The 14,733-nt window shown below is 38.5% G+C and overlaps 1 protein-coding gene across 1 annotated transcript in view; it reads right to left on the reverse strand.

Annotated features, from left to right (window-relative positions):
• Positions 1–14,733, reverse strand: part of CDH8 (cadherin 8, type 2) — a 403,256-nt gene that overhangs the window by 249,611 nt on the left and 138,912 nt on the right. The window lies entirely within an intron of this gene.

Consider the following 14,733-nt stretch of genomic DNA (forward strand, 5'->3'; position numbering starts at 1 on the left):
CGCATCACCGACTCAATAGGCATGAGTTTGAGTAAACTCCGGGAGTTGGTGATGAACAGGGAGGCCTGGAGTGCTGCAGTCCATGGGGTCACAAAGAGTTAGACATGACTGAATGACAGAATTGGACTGACATAATATTTTATTATATTTATAGGATATTTTAGAAAAGACAAAGATATAAAGTCAATAGGGGGTTAGAGAATGAGGAATTTAATAGGTAAAGCTCACGGCTTTCTTTAAGGTAGGAGAACTATTCCATCTGATACAGTAATGATGAACATGTGTCACAATGAACTTATCAAAATCAATAGCGCATGAAAAATTTAATACATGCAGATTTAAAAAAATGAGATGTGGAGTTTCCCACGACAGACTTCAAACTGTGACAAAATAATATAATTATGTTACCACTGTATTTTAAAAACTCAAGTGGATAAATACATCTCCACACATATTTGTCCTCCCTCTATCATCTGGGAGAGTCTAAAATCAAAGACAATCCAGCAGCAACAAGTGCAATTAGCATACTTCGCTTCTAATGGCCCCAACAAAAGGAACCAGGGCTCCTTGGAGATAGAGGTAATTCCAGAAGTGGGGCAATAAATACACAAGATGAACCTGAGGCCTCCCGCGCATCAGCAGGTGGACTTCTCTGGTGGTGCAGTGGATAAGAATCTGCCTGCAATGCAGGAGACCCGGTTTGATTTTTGGATCATGAAGATCTCCTGGGGAAGGAAATGACAACCCCCTCCAGTATTCTTGCCTGGAAAATCCCATGGACAGAGGAGCCTGGCAAGCTACTATCCATGGGGTAGCAAGAGTCAGACACAACTTAGTGGCTAAACCACATTGATAATGTCACAAAATGTCAGTTTTCCTCCCCCGACACTCTAACCCATTAGACAAATCTAAAATGAGGGAAATTCTAAAAAAATACCTGACCAGTTCTCCCTACAAGTGTTAAAATGTAGTGTCAATATCAATTCATTAATTTTAAAAAAGTTTACCACACTAATGTAAGATGTTAATATTGATAATAGTGAAATGTGGGTGTGAAGGTATATGGGGACTCTATTATAATTTCACAACCTTTCCATAAATCTAAAACTCAAATTCAAAGTTTACTTAAAATGAAAAGAAGCTCCACACACTTAAGCATATGATTTTTTATTTTTTAAAAACATCCCATAGCTGGGAACAGATGTTCGCTCCATATGTATCCAAAGATATGACCTTAAGTCAAGGCTTATACAGGGACATGATAATTCTAGAAGAGAGAACACTGGTATCCAATTTAACAAGTCTCTGGTTTTGGATTTTGATCCTAGAGCCTCCTAATTAAGTTAATATGGCCACACTAAACCACATTAGTCCGCTAGGGTTGCCATAACAAAACACTCCAGCCTAGGTGACTTCTACAACAGGAGTTAATTTTCATACAGTCCTAGAGGCTGGGAGTCCAAGTTCAAGGTGCTGGCAGGGTTGGTTTCTCCCGAGGTCTCTCTTTGGCTTGCAGATGGTCGCTTTTCTTGTGTCTTGTCACACAGCGGTCCTTGTGTTCATATGTGCCCCTGGAGTCTCTGTGTCCAAATTCCTTCTTCTGGTAATGACACCAGTCAGACTGGACCAGCGCCTGCCCATTTGTCCTCACTTAACTTTAATCACCTCTTCAAGGGCCTTACCTCCAAATACAATCTCATTTGAAGGTCCTGGGGGTTAGAGCTTCAGTACATTAATTTTGTGAAATAGAACTCAGCCCACAACACAAATAAATGTATATCTGTATTTTTTTCAGTAAAGATATGATAATAACATGCAACCAACAATATATAAAGTTTTACATAATACGTAATGTGCAGTGATAACACTAGACATATATAATGCTCTTTTCCAAAAATCTACGCAGTGTTTTCCACAGGACCCAGCCTACAACGGAAGCTAAATAAAGTGTATCTGTCATGGTTTTGTTTTTGATAAGTTTAGCTACACTGGGATTATTTTTCTAGAATTCCCTTTCCTATGTTTGTCCTGGTTAGGTTTGGCGTGAGCTGTTGCAGGCAGAAGTGGAGAAGGCAGACACATCATTGAAGGATATTGGACACTGGGGCAGTGCATGCCTGACTCAGCAGGTTCTCAAGCACACCATGAGGACAGGGAGCAGAATCCAGCTCACGGCTCCTTCGGCAGCTCTAGGCTGTGCTCCTCCAGAATGCCCACGTCCTGGCCCAGGTCCAGCCCTGTGACCAAGGGCATCAGCTGCTCTGGCAGGAACACTGAGGTGGAAGTGCCAGGTACAGGCTCCTTTTGGATTCCAGTGTATTCCTGGTCTCTTCCACTTCACTTCTGGTTTTCCTTCCTGTCACCCAGTGCAGAGACAAGAGCTTGTCTATCAACTCTACTGTTGTATATAGTCTCATCTCTATAACCACTCCTTCCTTACTCTGTGGACTGCTAGTTTCTCTGCATGCCTGATGTTGTTGTTCAGTCCCTAAGTTGTGTCTGACTGTTTGCAACCCCATGGACAGGCAGGCCAGGTTTCCCTGTCCTTCACTATCTCCCAGAGTTTGCTTAAACTCGTGTCCATTGAGTCAGTGATGCCATGCAACCGTCTTCTCCTCTGTCGCCCCCTTCTCCTCCTGCTCTCACTTTCCCAGTGTCAGGGTCTTTTCCAGTGAGTCAGTTCATGGCGTCAGGTGGCCAAAGTATTGGAGCTTCAGCATCAGCTCTTTCAATGAATATCCAGCGTTAATTTCCTTTAGGATTGACTGATTTGATCATGCTTGATGAGGAGCTCTTATTTTTACCCATCATAAGACTTTGAGTATATTTTGAGCTTGTGTGCCTCAGTTTTCTCTTTTAAAAAATAAAAATAATAAAATTCACTTCATAAGGTTGTTGTTAGGATCAAATGAATATACATGAATAGTGTGTTTGGCATAAACTTTTAAATATTAATCTCTGTGTAGTCCTAAAACAATTATTCATCATGCTAACCTTAAGTGACTAATATTGCTTTGGATTTCAGAAGAAATACATATGAACATCTCAAAACCTATTCCAGAGACCTTTATATAGTGAAGTTCCCCTCTCTTGCCCTCGTGTATTTCTTGAACTTAAACCACTCTTGCGGCTTGCAAAGATTCATAATTGGTATATAAAGACGAAATCCAGAAAGTCTGACGTGGTTATAAAGAGAAGACTCCTTGGTGTCATGTTCCCTGACAAAAAGAAAATGAATAAAATCATCTTCAACACTGGCACAAATATGATTATACTGACTTTAAAGTCTTCTAGTACAGACACCAGACACAAGAAAGAAAGCCTTGTTCGCTTAGAATCAGACATGAGTCTGAGACAATCCGTATGTTCCCACTTACAGCCTCATAATGTAACTTTTTTTTTTAGGGTATCTAATTATAATATCAAATACACACACACACACATGCGAACTTGCATTTCTTTCCTCCATACATCTACATACTTAACTTTATCCTCAGTTCTTTTAACAGCTTATATATCTTCTTTACCATTTTTTTTATGTACATGCATACTTTGTTTTATTAGGTTTCGTAATACTGCATGTTTTGATTTTTTTTTTCTTTTTTTTTTTTTACAAATTAGAGGTATGTGGCAAACCTGTGCTGTCAGATGATGATTAGGTCAGCATTTTTTAGTAATGTTTTAGAAATTAAAGTGTGTATACATTTTTAGATATAATGCTATTGTGTACTTAATAAACTACAGTATAGCATAAACATGACTTTTATATACACTGAGAAACCAAAACATTTTGCAACTTGCTTTATTGCAGCAGTCTAGAACCCAACTGGCAATATCTCTGAGGCATGCCTGTATTGATCTATATGCTTATCTATGCATGTGACTATCCTGCCATTTAAATTTCATCATATTTTTCTTTATGTAACATTACTGATAAGAATAGAAAAAATGGCACATATCTCACATAACTGTGATTGCTAATCAACCAAAGAATAAAAGCAATTTGGGCCTAAAACTCAAATAGCAATTTTCCAAGTCCAGTGAATCCAGAAGCACAATTATTAAGTCCACTATGCACAAACATAAAAATCAAAGAAATAATATTAAAAAATGTTCAAACTCTAGGAACCCCTACCAGCTCTGAGAGGTAAGGAGGGCATGACATACTTCAAAAAGATATTGACAAAGGTGTCCCACATTCATTTTCAGCCAAGACTTCAGGATTTCACAAATGCGTGTTTCAGAGCTGCCCTGACATGCAGTGCATCCCTTTCTCTGACAGGCGAATGTGGGCAAAGGCTGAACTCTATATGCTTTTTCTCTCTAGCCCTTTTTAATTCATGATTTTCTGAAATGGGCATGTAACAAAAAGTCGTAACACTGTAGGTATTGATGCTAATACACAGAGCTCTAGACACAAACATGGCTTGAATAACTTAAGAATGATTTGCCCTTTTGCCTCAAAAAATCAATAAATGTGTTGAATCCTAAAATATCCATTCTTATCAATCTATGAGGACAAAGAGATAGAAAGACAACAGGATCATGGAACTGTCTGGGTAGAATTCCACCTGTGTTTCTTAAACTTCCATCTGCAATACAATGTTTTTTGTTGTTGTTGAGTGTTTTGATTTTCCTTATAAGTGCAGGTTTACTGATATGAGAATACCTCTCAGTACTTCAAGTACCAGAAGATTACTTGAATCAGAAGCAGTAGATGTCTTATCTTTTCAGAAGTGTTCAGGGTAGACTTGGATGAAGTATTATTCACCATAGAAAATCTACCAACAGGGAAGTGAGTGTAATTTTCAGAGAAGTTACCCAATGTATCCAGAAATAGAAAAATAAAAAATCTGAGTAGATGGACTCCCCTGGTGGTCCAGTGGTTAAGAATAAGCCTGCCAATACAGGGGATGTGCATTTGACCCCTGGTCCAGGAATAGCCCACATCCCACAGGTCAACTGAGCCCATGCGCTGCAAGTACTGAGCCCATGTGCCACAACTAGTGAAGCCGTGCACCCTAGAGCCTGTGCTCCCCAACAGAAGAGCTCCCCAATGAAGAGCCCACACACCACGACTACAGAGTGGCCCACGCTCGCCGCAGCTAGAGAAAGCCAGCACACAGCAATGAAGACCAAGCACAGCCAAAAATAATAAAATAAACAAAGCTTAAAAAATGTAAGTAGAAGACATATTTCTGAAGAGCTTAAAGAAACAATACCAGGATAATTAAACTGAGTTTAATTTGATAATCAAATTGAGTTTCATCGTGAGTGAGCACAAGGATAAAATGGAGGGAAAAAATAAAAGGGAAAGAAACAGAAAGTTAGCTTTAGCCACTGTTATGAATAGGCTGGGAATCCATTGTATAATTGGTATATTGAGTGGATGACCTGGTTGATATGAACAGGTTGATCTCAATGTTGCCGCCACTCAGATACTGTAAATGCTGAGTCAAAGGTTTAATTTTAATCTTCAAAATCACCAATTCAAATTAAGAGATACTCATGAATGGGAGATACAGGTCTCTAAATTAATCCCATCCCACAGGGAATTCCACTCTTTTCACCAGTTGGGATGGCGTTAAGGACAGAGTGTTTCCAATAGGTTCAAGTTTCAGGTATTTATGGAATTGTTGAAATATATTTTTATGTAATATTCTATTATATAGAACAACAGTGACACCAATATTACAACTTGTAAAATCAAATGAGGTATTTATAAGATTCTCTTTTGATTTATACCATACTGAAAAAAAATTTACTGGCTAATGATTGAGAATTCATCTTCTAGAAAGAATTCGAAGATTTCTGGTGTTTCCATGAAATTCCTAAGTCAACAGTCCAAATCTACAAGAAGAGACCATTGAAAACGTCCAGTTTATGTTGGTAATGAAACCCCGAAATAGAGTTGGGTCTGGAGTTCCTGAGGCAGACCTAAAATGAGTAGTTCTATAATTTTAACTATTTTCAAAGTGACTTTAGAAGGTAGATTTCTATATAAGTTTAATAACTTCCCTAAGCTATCCTATAGGAGAAGAAAATGGCAACCCACTCCAGTGTTCTTGCCTGGAGAATCCCAGGGACGGAAGCCTGGTGGGCTGCTGTCTATGGGGTCGCACAGAGTCGGACACGACTGAAGCGACTTAGCAGCAGTAGCAGCAGCAAGCTATCCTATAATAGAAGTAAATGTCAGCCCACTCCAGTACTCTTGCCTGGAGAATCGCATGGACAGAAGAGCCTGGTGGGCTACAGTCCATGGGGTTGCAAGAGTCAGACCCAACTTAAAAACTAAACCACCATCACAAGCTATCCTATCTGCATTCACGTATTTGAGTTGATATTTAGCCCATAGAACATTAAAATTAAAGACATCAGATTATAAGTTGACCAAAAAATAGTAAGAATCCCATTAGAAACAGTACAATAAATTGATTGTATATTGTTATCACTTAATTGATTCATAAAATGTCCCCTTATGGTTTAGAGAGTACAGAGGAGTAAGCATTAAAGCAAAATTTGATGGAAGGAGTTTTCTCTTCACAGAAGCCTTTCAAATAAACCTTGTTTATATCCCCATGATTATACACCAATCTTGTTCTTAGCCACCATGTAGAAATTACAATGCCTTTTGGAAGACTAAGTGGTTTTAGGTACCTCTCACAGTTTATTGCCAGTAACTTTCCCATTTGTATACTCCAGTAATTTCTAAGCCATAGATCAATTAGGCAGACCTTTGGGAATCACCAAAATCTGCACATCAGAAATCACTGCTTCATTTTTATCATAAGATACAAGAAAACATTCAGTTACTATACCAACTGTCTATGTAGTCCCTGGGGTTGCAAAGTGTCAGACACGACTTAGCAACTGAACAACACGAACAATGCAAGTCCCTTCCTTCTGCAGAACAGAAACTGTACAGTCCTTTCCCTTCTTGGAGTTAGGAAACCACAGCTGTTACATATACTGATACCAGGTAGAGCAGCTGGATTTCTTCGAAAAGTGTTTATTTCAATCTTCATGATTTCCCACCCATGTTTTCCTAAAGAATTTCAAATTTGTTTGTCACTCTGAATCAAATAAGACAAAAACGATAATCAAATCCATCAAGATATGTTTTTCTCTCTCACTTTGCATCTCTCCTTTAAAATAGAGAAATGCTACCAAATCTTTTCAAAATCTAGCCGAGAGAGAGAAGGAAAACCACCACCTCTACATTATGAAAAAGATGTATGTTAGGTTTAAGACAGTTTGTCAGTATGAACATCCTTTGATCTTTTAAGCCTCTGTAACATAAACTGCTTCTTTAATAATAAAAAATATGAAAATGAATTTCTAATTATTAATTGGGGAAACTTCTTTTTATGGGATGAAAATGTCTTTCGGGCAGTGACAAGAATAACAAGCTAATGCATATAAGCTAGAGTCATCATAATTTTTAATTTGCTCTTTAGAAATTGCAAATTTGACTATTTAGCTGCATGTTAAATTAACATGTGACCTAACATAGATTCAAAATTCTCTTCTCATTAGACATGTGTTTTTATAAGTTTCATAGTATAAAACTATGCAGTTTTGCAAGACACTTTTTAAAAATAGTTTCTGGGATCATATAAATGTCTGAAATCTCCAAAAGGGCATAAAATATGAATTTATCAAATTCTTATATACTAATACTCTAAACAGTCTGATGTAAGACAATCATTTTACTTTCTTTAATTTGGTGTTTACCAGTTAACTTTGATTTTTTTCAGTAAATCTATTTTGAGCACAGGTTGGAGCCACTGCCACAGGTCTGTTGTACAACTGAAATACACAAGAGAATAGAATTTGAGAGTATCATATAGTTTCCTGCCTCCATTCCTGACTGCCTGCCACCTAAACAGTTCATTCCAAAAGCCATTAAGCATGGCTGGGCGAGTAAGAATTCACAGAAAGGCAGGAAGGTGGAGGTAGAGTGAAACGGCGATAAACATTTGTGTCAGGGAGTCAGGGGACGGGCAGAGCAGCAAATGAGAATCACTTAGTACAGCAGTGAGGGGTGATGCTAACACCAAATACATCAAGGGAAAAGAAACAGGGTTCTCACTGTTGGAGAAAAAGAAACAATTAGAATGAACCTTGTGGTGTTGCTTTGGCATTGGAGGTATAGAGGTGAACTCATGGTAACGCATGTGGGGGTGTAGATTTGATCCTTTTGCTATAAGAAGACTTTATTAGGACAACTGGAGACATCTGACTAAGGTGGGTGCATGCACTAGCAATGGTGTATCACTATTAATTCCCTAATTTTGAAGGTTGAATTGTGTTTGTGTAGAAAATCATCCATGTGGCAAAGACTGATTGAAGAATCTCACGGTGATGGGGTATCATCTCAGCAATGCACCCTCTAAAAGTTGAGGAAACATTAATTTGGACTACAACTGCAACTTCTCTCTAAGATTAAATGTATTCCAAATTAAAGGTGATGAACAACACAAAAGAAATAGACTGTATTTTACATGGGCCTTGGGTTTGAAGATGTTTACCATGAAAAAGTCTTCCCAGGTGGTGCTAGCAGTAAAGAAGCCACCTGCCAATGCAGGAGACGAGACACGGGTTTCATTCCTGGGTTGGGAAGATCCTCTGGAGGAGGGCATGGCAACCCACTCCAATATTCTTGCCTGGGGAATCCCATGGACGGAGGAGCCTGGTGGGCTACAGTCTATGGGGTTGCAAAGAGTCAGACACAACTAAAGTGACTTAGCACACATACACATACCAAAATAGAACAAAATTACACAGAAAAGACATACTACTAATGGTAAGAGAAGACAGGAGAGTGAGAATAAAACATAGAAGGGTCAACACTAAAACTACTCTCAAATGTTAACACTTTACCTTTGGCTGAGTCACTGTTTCAAGTAGAGTAAGTCCCCTTGCATATTATGTACTGACATCCATAACCTCTATAGTTATGATCCTTTGCAAAGCAATGAGATTTTCCTTTCCAAAATAAATTTTACTAAGTAACCTCTTGACCTTCTGATTTTTTGATTAATATTTTTTGATGGAGAGTGCATTCTCTTTTACAGTCACCACCAGGAAATCCAGAGTCAATCCCAGTTATTCTCTTTAGTTTTTACTTTAATATTAACAGCACTTCAGCCCCAGTTATTCACCAAATGGCTCTCAATTAATTTTACTGTGATTTGAATTTCTATGTGATATATTGTTCTTATATTTTTAACATGCTGATATTCCTATTTTTAAAACTGTGTAAGATTTCACCCACACTTCTCTTTGTCCAACTCCTGTCTTCTTTGTCCAGCTCCTCAATTTAATTTGGAAAGTATGCTAACCTAAAGAGCTCTTCCACCTTGGAAAAACAGTAATTATTATTGATAGGCAACAGAATCATTAGGCAGTGGAATTATAGAGCATACATAAGTGAGGTTCTCTAGAGATATTATCAAAGTTTACTATAGCATACTGGTTAAAACCTTGGAAAGAAGAGCCACATATCTGGATTCAATCCCAGCTCCACCATTTAATATCTCAGTTTGGATTATCTATTATTTTCCCCACTTTTCTGATTAAAAATAATGAATAGAAAAGTTAATATCAGTACTAATGTTAAAAGACTGTTGTGAATATTGCACACTTTTAACAGCATTGGGAATATAGCAACTTTTTTAATACACATTGATCACCATTAGAGAAGCCTTGCATCTCAAAGAAAACTAAGAAAACCTCCAGTGCCATGTTTTATACAACTTTGCACTCAACAACACAGTCATTCATACCAGCTCAAGTCCTACTTGGCTTTCTCATCCATCCCTTTATCTCCATCTTTACTAATATACCCTTTAGAATAAAATAGGGTTCATTCCAATGTATGCAATTGTGAAACACAAAGTTAAGGCTTCTTGAGCAACTTTTCATTGACTAAGGCATTCACAGGGCTTCCCTCATAGTTCAGTTGGTAAAGAATCTGCCTGCAATGCAGGAGACCCGGTTCAATCCCCGGGGAAGATCCACTGGAGAAGGGATAGGTTACCCACTCTGGTATTTCGGGGCTTCCCTTGTGGCTCAGCTGGTAAAGAATCCACCTGTGATGCAGGAGACCTGGGTTCAACCCCTGGGTTGGAAGATCCCCTGGAGAAGGAAACAGCTATCCACTCCAGTATTCTGGCCTGGAGAATTCCTTGTACTATATAGTCCATGGAGTCGCAGAGTCAGACATGACTGAGCGACTTTCACTTCACTTTCAAGGCATTCATATCATATACACAATTTATTGAATGATACTAGTATAAGCAGCTCAAAGATGGTTGTTTGTGAAGAAACAAATATCAACTGAGCACTAACTCTATGGCTATACCAAGTACTTCGAATATACTCATTGAATTTTTCCAAACATATTTTCTTAGGTAAGGATTCTTACACACACTACACAGAGAAGGTAAGGCTTAGATGGGTTATATCACTAACACAGGTAGAAAGCAGATTTGCAGACAGATTATCTGAGATTCTATTTCCAAGCTAAATACAGAGTTCATTTTACCTGAACCCAGGGGTGGATGCAAGAGATGAGAGTTTGATCTCTGGGTTGGGAGGATCCCTTGGAGTAGGAAATAGCAACCCACTCCAGTATTCTTGCCTGAAAAATTCCATGGACAGAGGATTCTGGTGGGCTATAGTCCACAGGGTAGCAAAGAGTCAGACGCAACTCAGCATAGGTGTAAAAACACAATCAGGGTCTACAGTCCTTCACTCCAATATCCAATAGCATAAAAATATTTAAAGTGTCTGGAACGTATTAAGTGTGGGCAAATTTTCACTGAAAAGCCAACTTTAACCTTGCTAGCTTGGGATCCACAGTAAAAATCAGACAAGCTCACACATCGCTCTTTACGCAGTATTGCTATAAAAGTGAATTCTCATCAAGTTCTGAAATAAACAGTAGAATATAAAAGAGCTCTGCCTCCAGTTTCCAAATAAGATACTTCTAAAATAATTTGGCTGCCATTTGGGCAAATATATATGTGTGTTTTGTCTTGACAGCCTGTCAACTGGCAGACAGTTCTGGAATATCACATTCATTTCAATGTAATATTGGTAAATTTCTCAATTATAATTTTATTTTTCTCTCCCTGCAACAGTGAAACCCCCCAGTCCTTGCTGGCATTCTTCAGGGTGTTCAGGTGCAGGTCTTGGCATTTCTGCAGTAACAAAGGGAGAAAAATGAAAGAAGGAAGGCAGGGAGGGAAGAGGCAGGCTGGAAGAGAACAGTGGTGATAGGGAGAGAACAGAGACAGGAGCTGACCTTCATCCTGATATTCACCTTCATGAGAAATGAAGGGAATAATTCACACTTGACAATAAAATAGTGCAGCTGCCTCTTCCTCCTTTAACCAGAGAGGCTGGAGTCAAACAGAAACCAGACGCCCGATGCATAAAATCGATACAGAGGAACAGTCCAAAGGTAATACGGGAATGAGATTAATAAAAATAATTTTATAAACCACACCTACCAATTATTGAACACTTACTTACTTTATGGCATGCCTTTACCTTGTATTTTATCAAGCGATTCTCAAAAAATGAAAGCAAGATAGAAGTTGTTATCTTTGCATTGTGGCTAAGGGAAATAAGCAACAGTTTCACCTCCTTGAATTTCAAAGTTAAGCAGATATTCAAAATTTCATCCATTTGGTTTCAAAATCCCCTTCTTTCAACTGCAGCATATTCCATGTGGTTTTCAGCAGAGATGTAACAAGCTAAGCATTTTAAAAATAACTATGTAAGTTAGTGTAGATTATTTCTTTTATAAAGAAATACTATACTATATTGTAAATATAGTATAGTATTGAGCAGTATAAATATAGTATAAATACTATACTATATTTATAAAGAAATACTATAGTATATTGTAAACATAGTCTAGTATTGAGCAGTATAAATATAGTATAAATACTATACTATATTTATAAAGAAATACTATACTATATTGCCATACTCTTATAAAGAAAAATCTTTCAGATAAAGGAACAATGTATAGGTCCACATACACATTGTGTTATATAGCTAATAATATCTTTAAATTCCTTTCCTTAGCAGAAATTGACCATGACGTTTGTAGAAGTCTGTATTTTATTGTTTTCCCTCAGCGTATTTATCAGGGACATGACTCATATACACAGGAATGGAAGCCTCTGACACATCTACAATACATAGGTATATACTTGGCCATTAAAGATGTAGAAATTACAATAATGAGGAAAAAATAGCAGCTTTCTGTTGATCATTTATTTGTAATTAAGTATTCTGTATGTGGGGCTTCCAGGTGGCTCAGCACTAAAGAATTAATCTGCCAATTCAGGAGATGTGAGTTCTCTCCCTGGATCAGGAAGATCCCCTGGAGAAGGAAATGGCAGCCCACTCCAGTATTCTTGCCTGGGAAATCTCATGGGCAGAGGAGCCTAGCAGGCTACAGTCCATGGGGTCATAAAGAAGTGAACACGACTTAGTGATTAAACAACAACAATTCTTTACGTATTGCAAGTGGTAATGGTCCTTTAAAATCACCTTACACTAACAGAGACACACTCATAAATTTAGAGATCAAACTTATGGTTGTCGGGAATGAACGGGGGATGGAAGAGTTTGGAAGTGTGGTGGACAGGTACACACTGCTATATTTAAGATGGATAACCAAGAAGGAACTGCTGTACGGCACATGGAACTCTGCTCAGTGTTATGTGGCAGCCAGAGGGGAGGGGAACTTGGGGGAGAATGAATACACGAGCTTGTGTGGCTGAGTCCCCTTCTCTGTTCCACCTGAAACTATCACAACATTGTCAATCATCTATACCTCAATACACAATAAAAAGGTTTTTTTTAAGATGGATTAGGCAAGTTCTCTGCCCTAAATAACTTGATGAAATAAGAAGCAAATAAAAAGAAAGAAAGAAATGTAGTATTTCTCAGCTCCTGTTTACCTGTCAGAATTTAAAAGAAGTATGAACATGAAGGTGTTTTTGATCATTTGTGGGTTCCTTTCTGTTGTAGTAGTGATGGAAGAGAGAGAACTTCCTGCTAGAAATCCCTAGAAGTTTCCCACAAACTTTTCCTAGAAAAAGTATCATTTCAGCCTACCATAGAGGAGTGACTTGATTTTGATAAGAAGGGAAAAAATACATAAAAGTAGGATTCTTCACACAAGAAATAGACAAAATAGAGTCTTGGTAGAAGAAATACACTGGTAAGATGTGAACACCTGAAGTCAATTCTGATTTGCTGCTGCAATGAGTGCATTTACCAAAGTTATAGTGTAGGTTAAAAAATAAGAGATCAAATTAAGCCAACCTATTTACCTAATTTGGGTTTTTGATTTGTATCTCTATTTGTGTGTGTATGTGTTTTATCACATTATGTTCACCTACTTCTAATTTATGTGATTTTGCTGTGATACTGGGAGGGATTGGGGGCAGGAGGAGAAGGGGACGACAGAGGATGAGATGGCTGGATGGCATGACCAACTCAATGGACGTGAGTTTGAGTGAACTCCGGCAGTTGGTGATGGACAGGGAGGCCTGGCGTGCTGTGGTTCATGGGGTCGCAAAGAGTCGGACACAACTGAGCAACTGAACTGAACTGAAATGTTTATAGGTTGCCTTAAATGCAGTTTGAAACAAACTAGACTATCCATTCCACCATATGCTTAGGAATGACTTTGGTGATCTAGGGCCCTGGATCTTAGATTCTGTCTACTACTTTTGTCAGACAAGGAAGAACTCTAAAATTCCCTTTTATCCTGGTACAAAGTCCTGGGTCAGGAATTCCTGTATCAAGGCCAGAGTTTGGGGATGAAGTGAAGCGAAAGTCTCTCAGTCGTGTCAAACTCTTTGCAACCCATGGATTGTGGCCTGCCAGGCTCCTCTGTCCACGGAGTTCTCCAGGCCAGAATACTGGAGTGGGTAACTGTTCCCTTCTCCAGGGAATCTTCCCAACCCAGGTATCAAACCCAGGTCTCCCGCATTGCAGGTGGATTTTCTATCATCTGAGCCACCAGGGAAACTGGAGAATACTGGACTGGGTAGTCTATCCCTTCTCCAACAGATCTTTCCAACCCAGGAATCGAACTATTGTCTCCTGCATTGCAGGCAGATTCTTTACCAGCTGAACTACCAGATAACACTGATTTGGGGATAAGTAAGCAAATACAAAAAAAGGGAAGAAAAAGGTAGGAAACCGTGTTTTGAAATAAATGTTGTTCTGTAGAGTATAATGAATATTTCAATGGCTCACAAAAAGTGGGAGTGAGTCACTGGTGATAGCAAGGATTCTTTTAAAAGTTCAGTTCAAGTAAGATAAGCACAACACACAAGCCTCTAGTAGCTGATTTCCTAATCCACTCTAGACTCTACCCACCAGCTCAGTGAAATATCTGGCTGACTACAGACCTAGACACTTTTCTATTTCTCTATGTGCTATATCTGCATGTGAATACACACAAACAAATAATTAAACATCAAGCAAATATCAATAGGATTAGTCTGGCATGTTGGAACAAATCTTGATAAATCCGCCTCAGTAACAATACTCGAACTCCAGGTCTATGAGAGGAATACAAATTCAGCCTATTGAAGTACTGTCGTGCAAGGAGAGAGATTTTAATAAAACTGCTTCGTCAGTTCCTATTACTCAGGGACTAAAGCTATTGAGCTGTGGAACTGAGGCCAAAAA

The sequence above is a fragment of the Bison bison genome, unplaced genomic scaffold (assembly GCF_000754665.1).
Source record: "Bison bison bison isolate TAMUID 2011002044 unplaced genomic scaffold, Bison_UMD1.0 scf7180017863938, whole genome shotgun sequence".
NCBI lineage: Eukaryota > Metazoa > Chordata > Mammalia > Artiodactyla > Bovidae > Bison > Bison bison.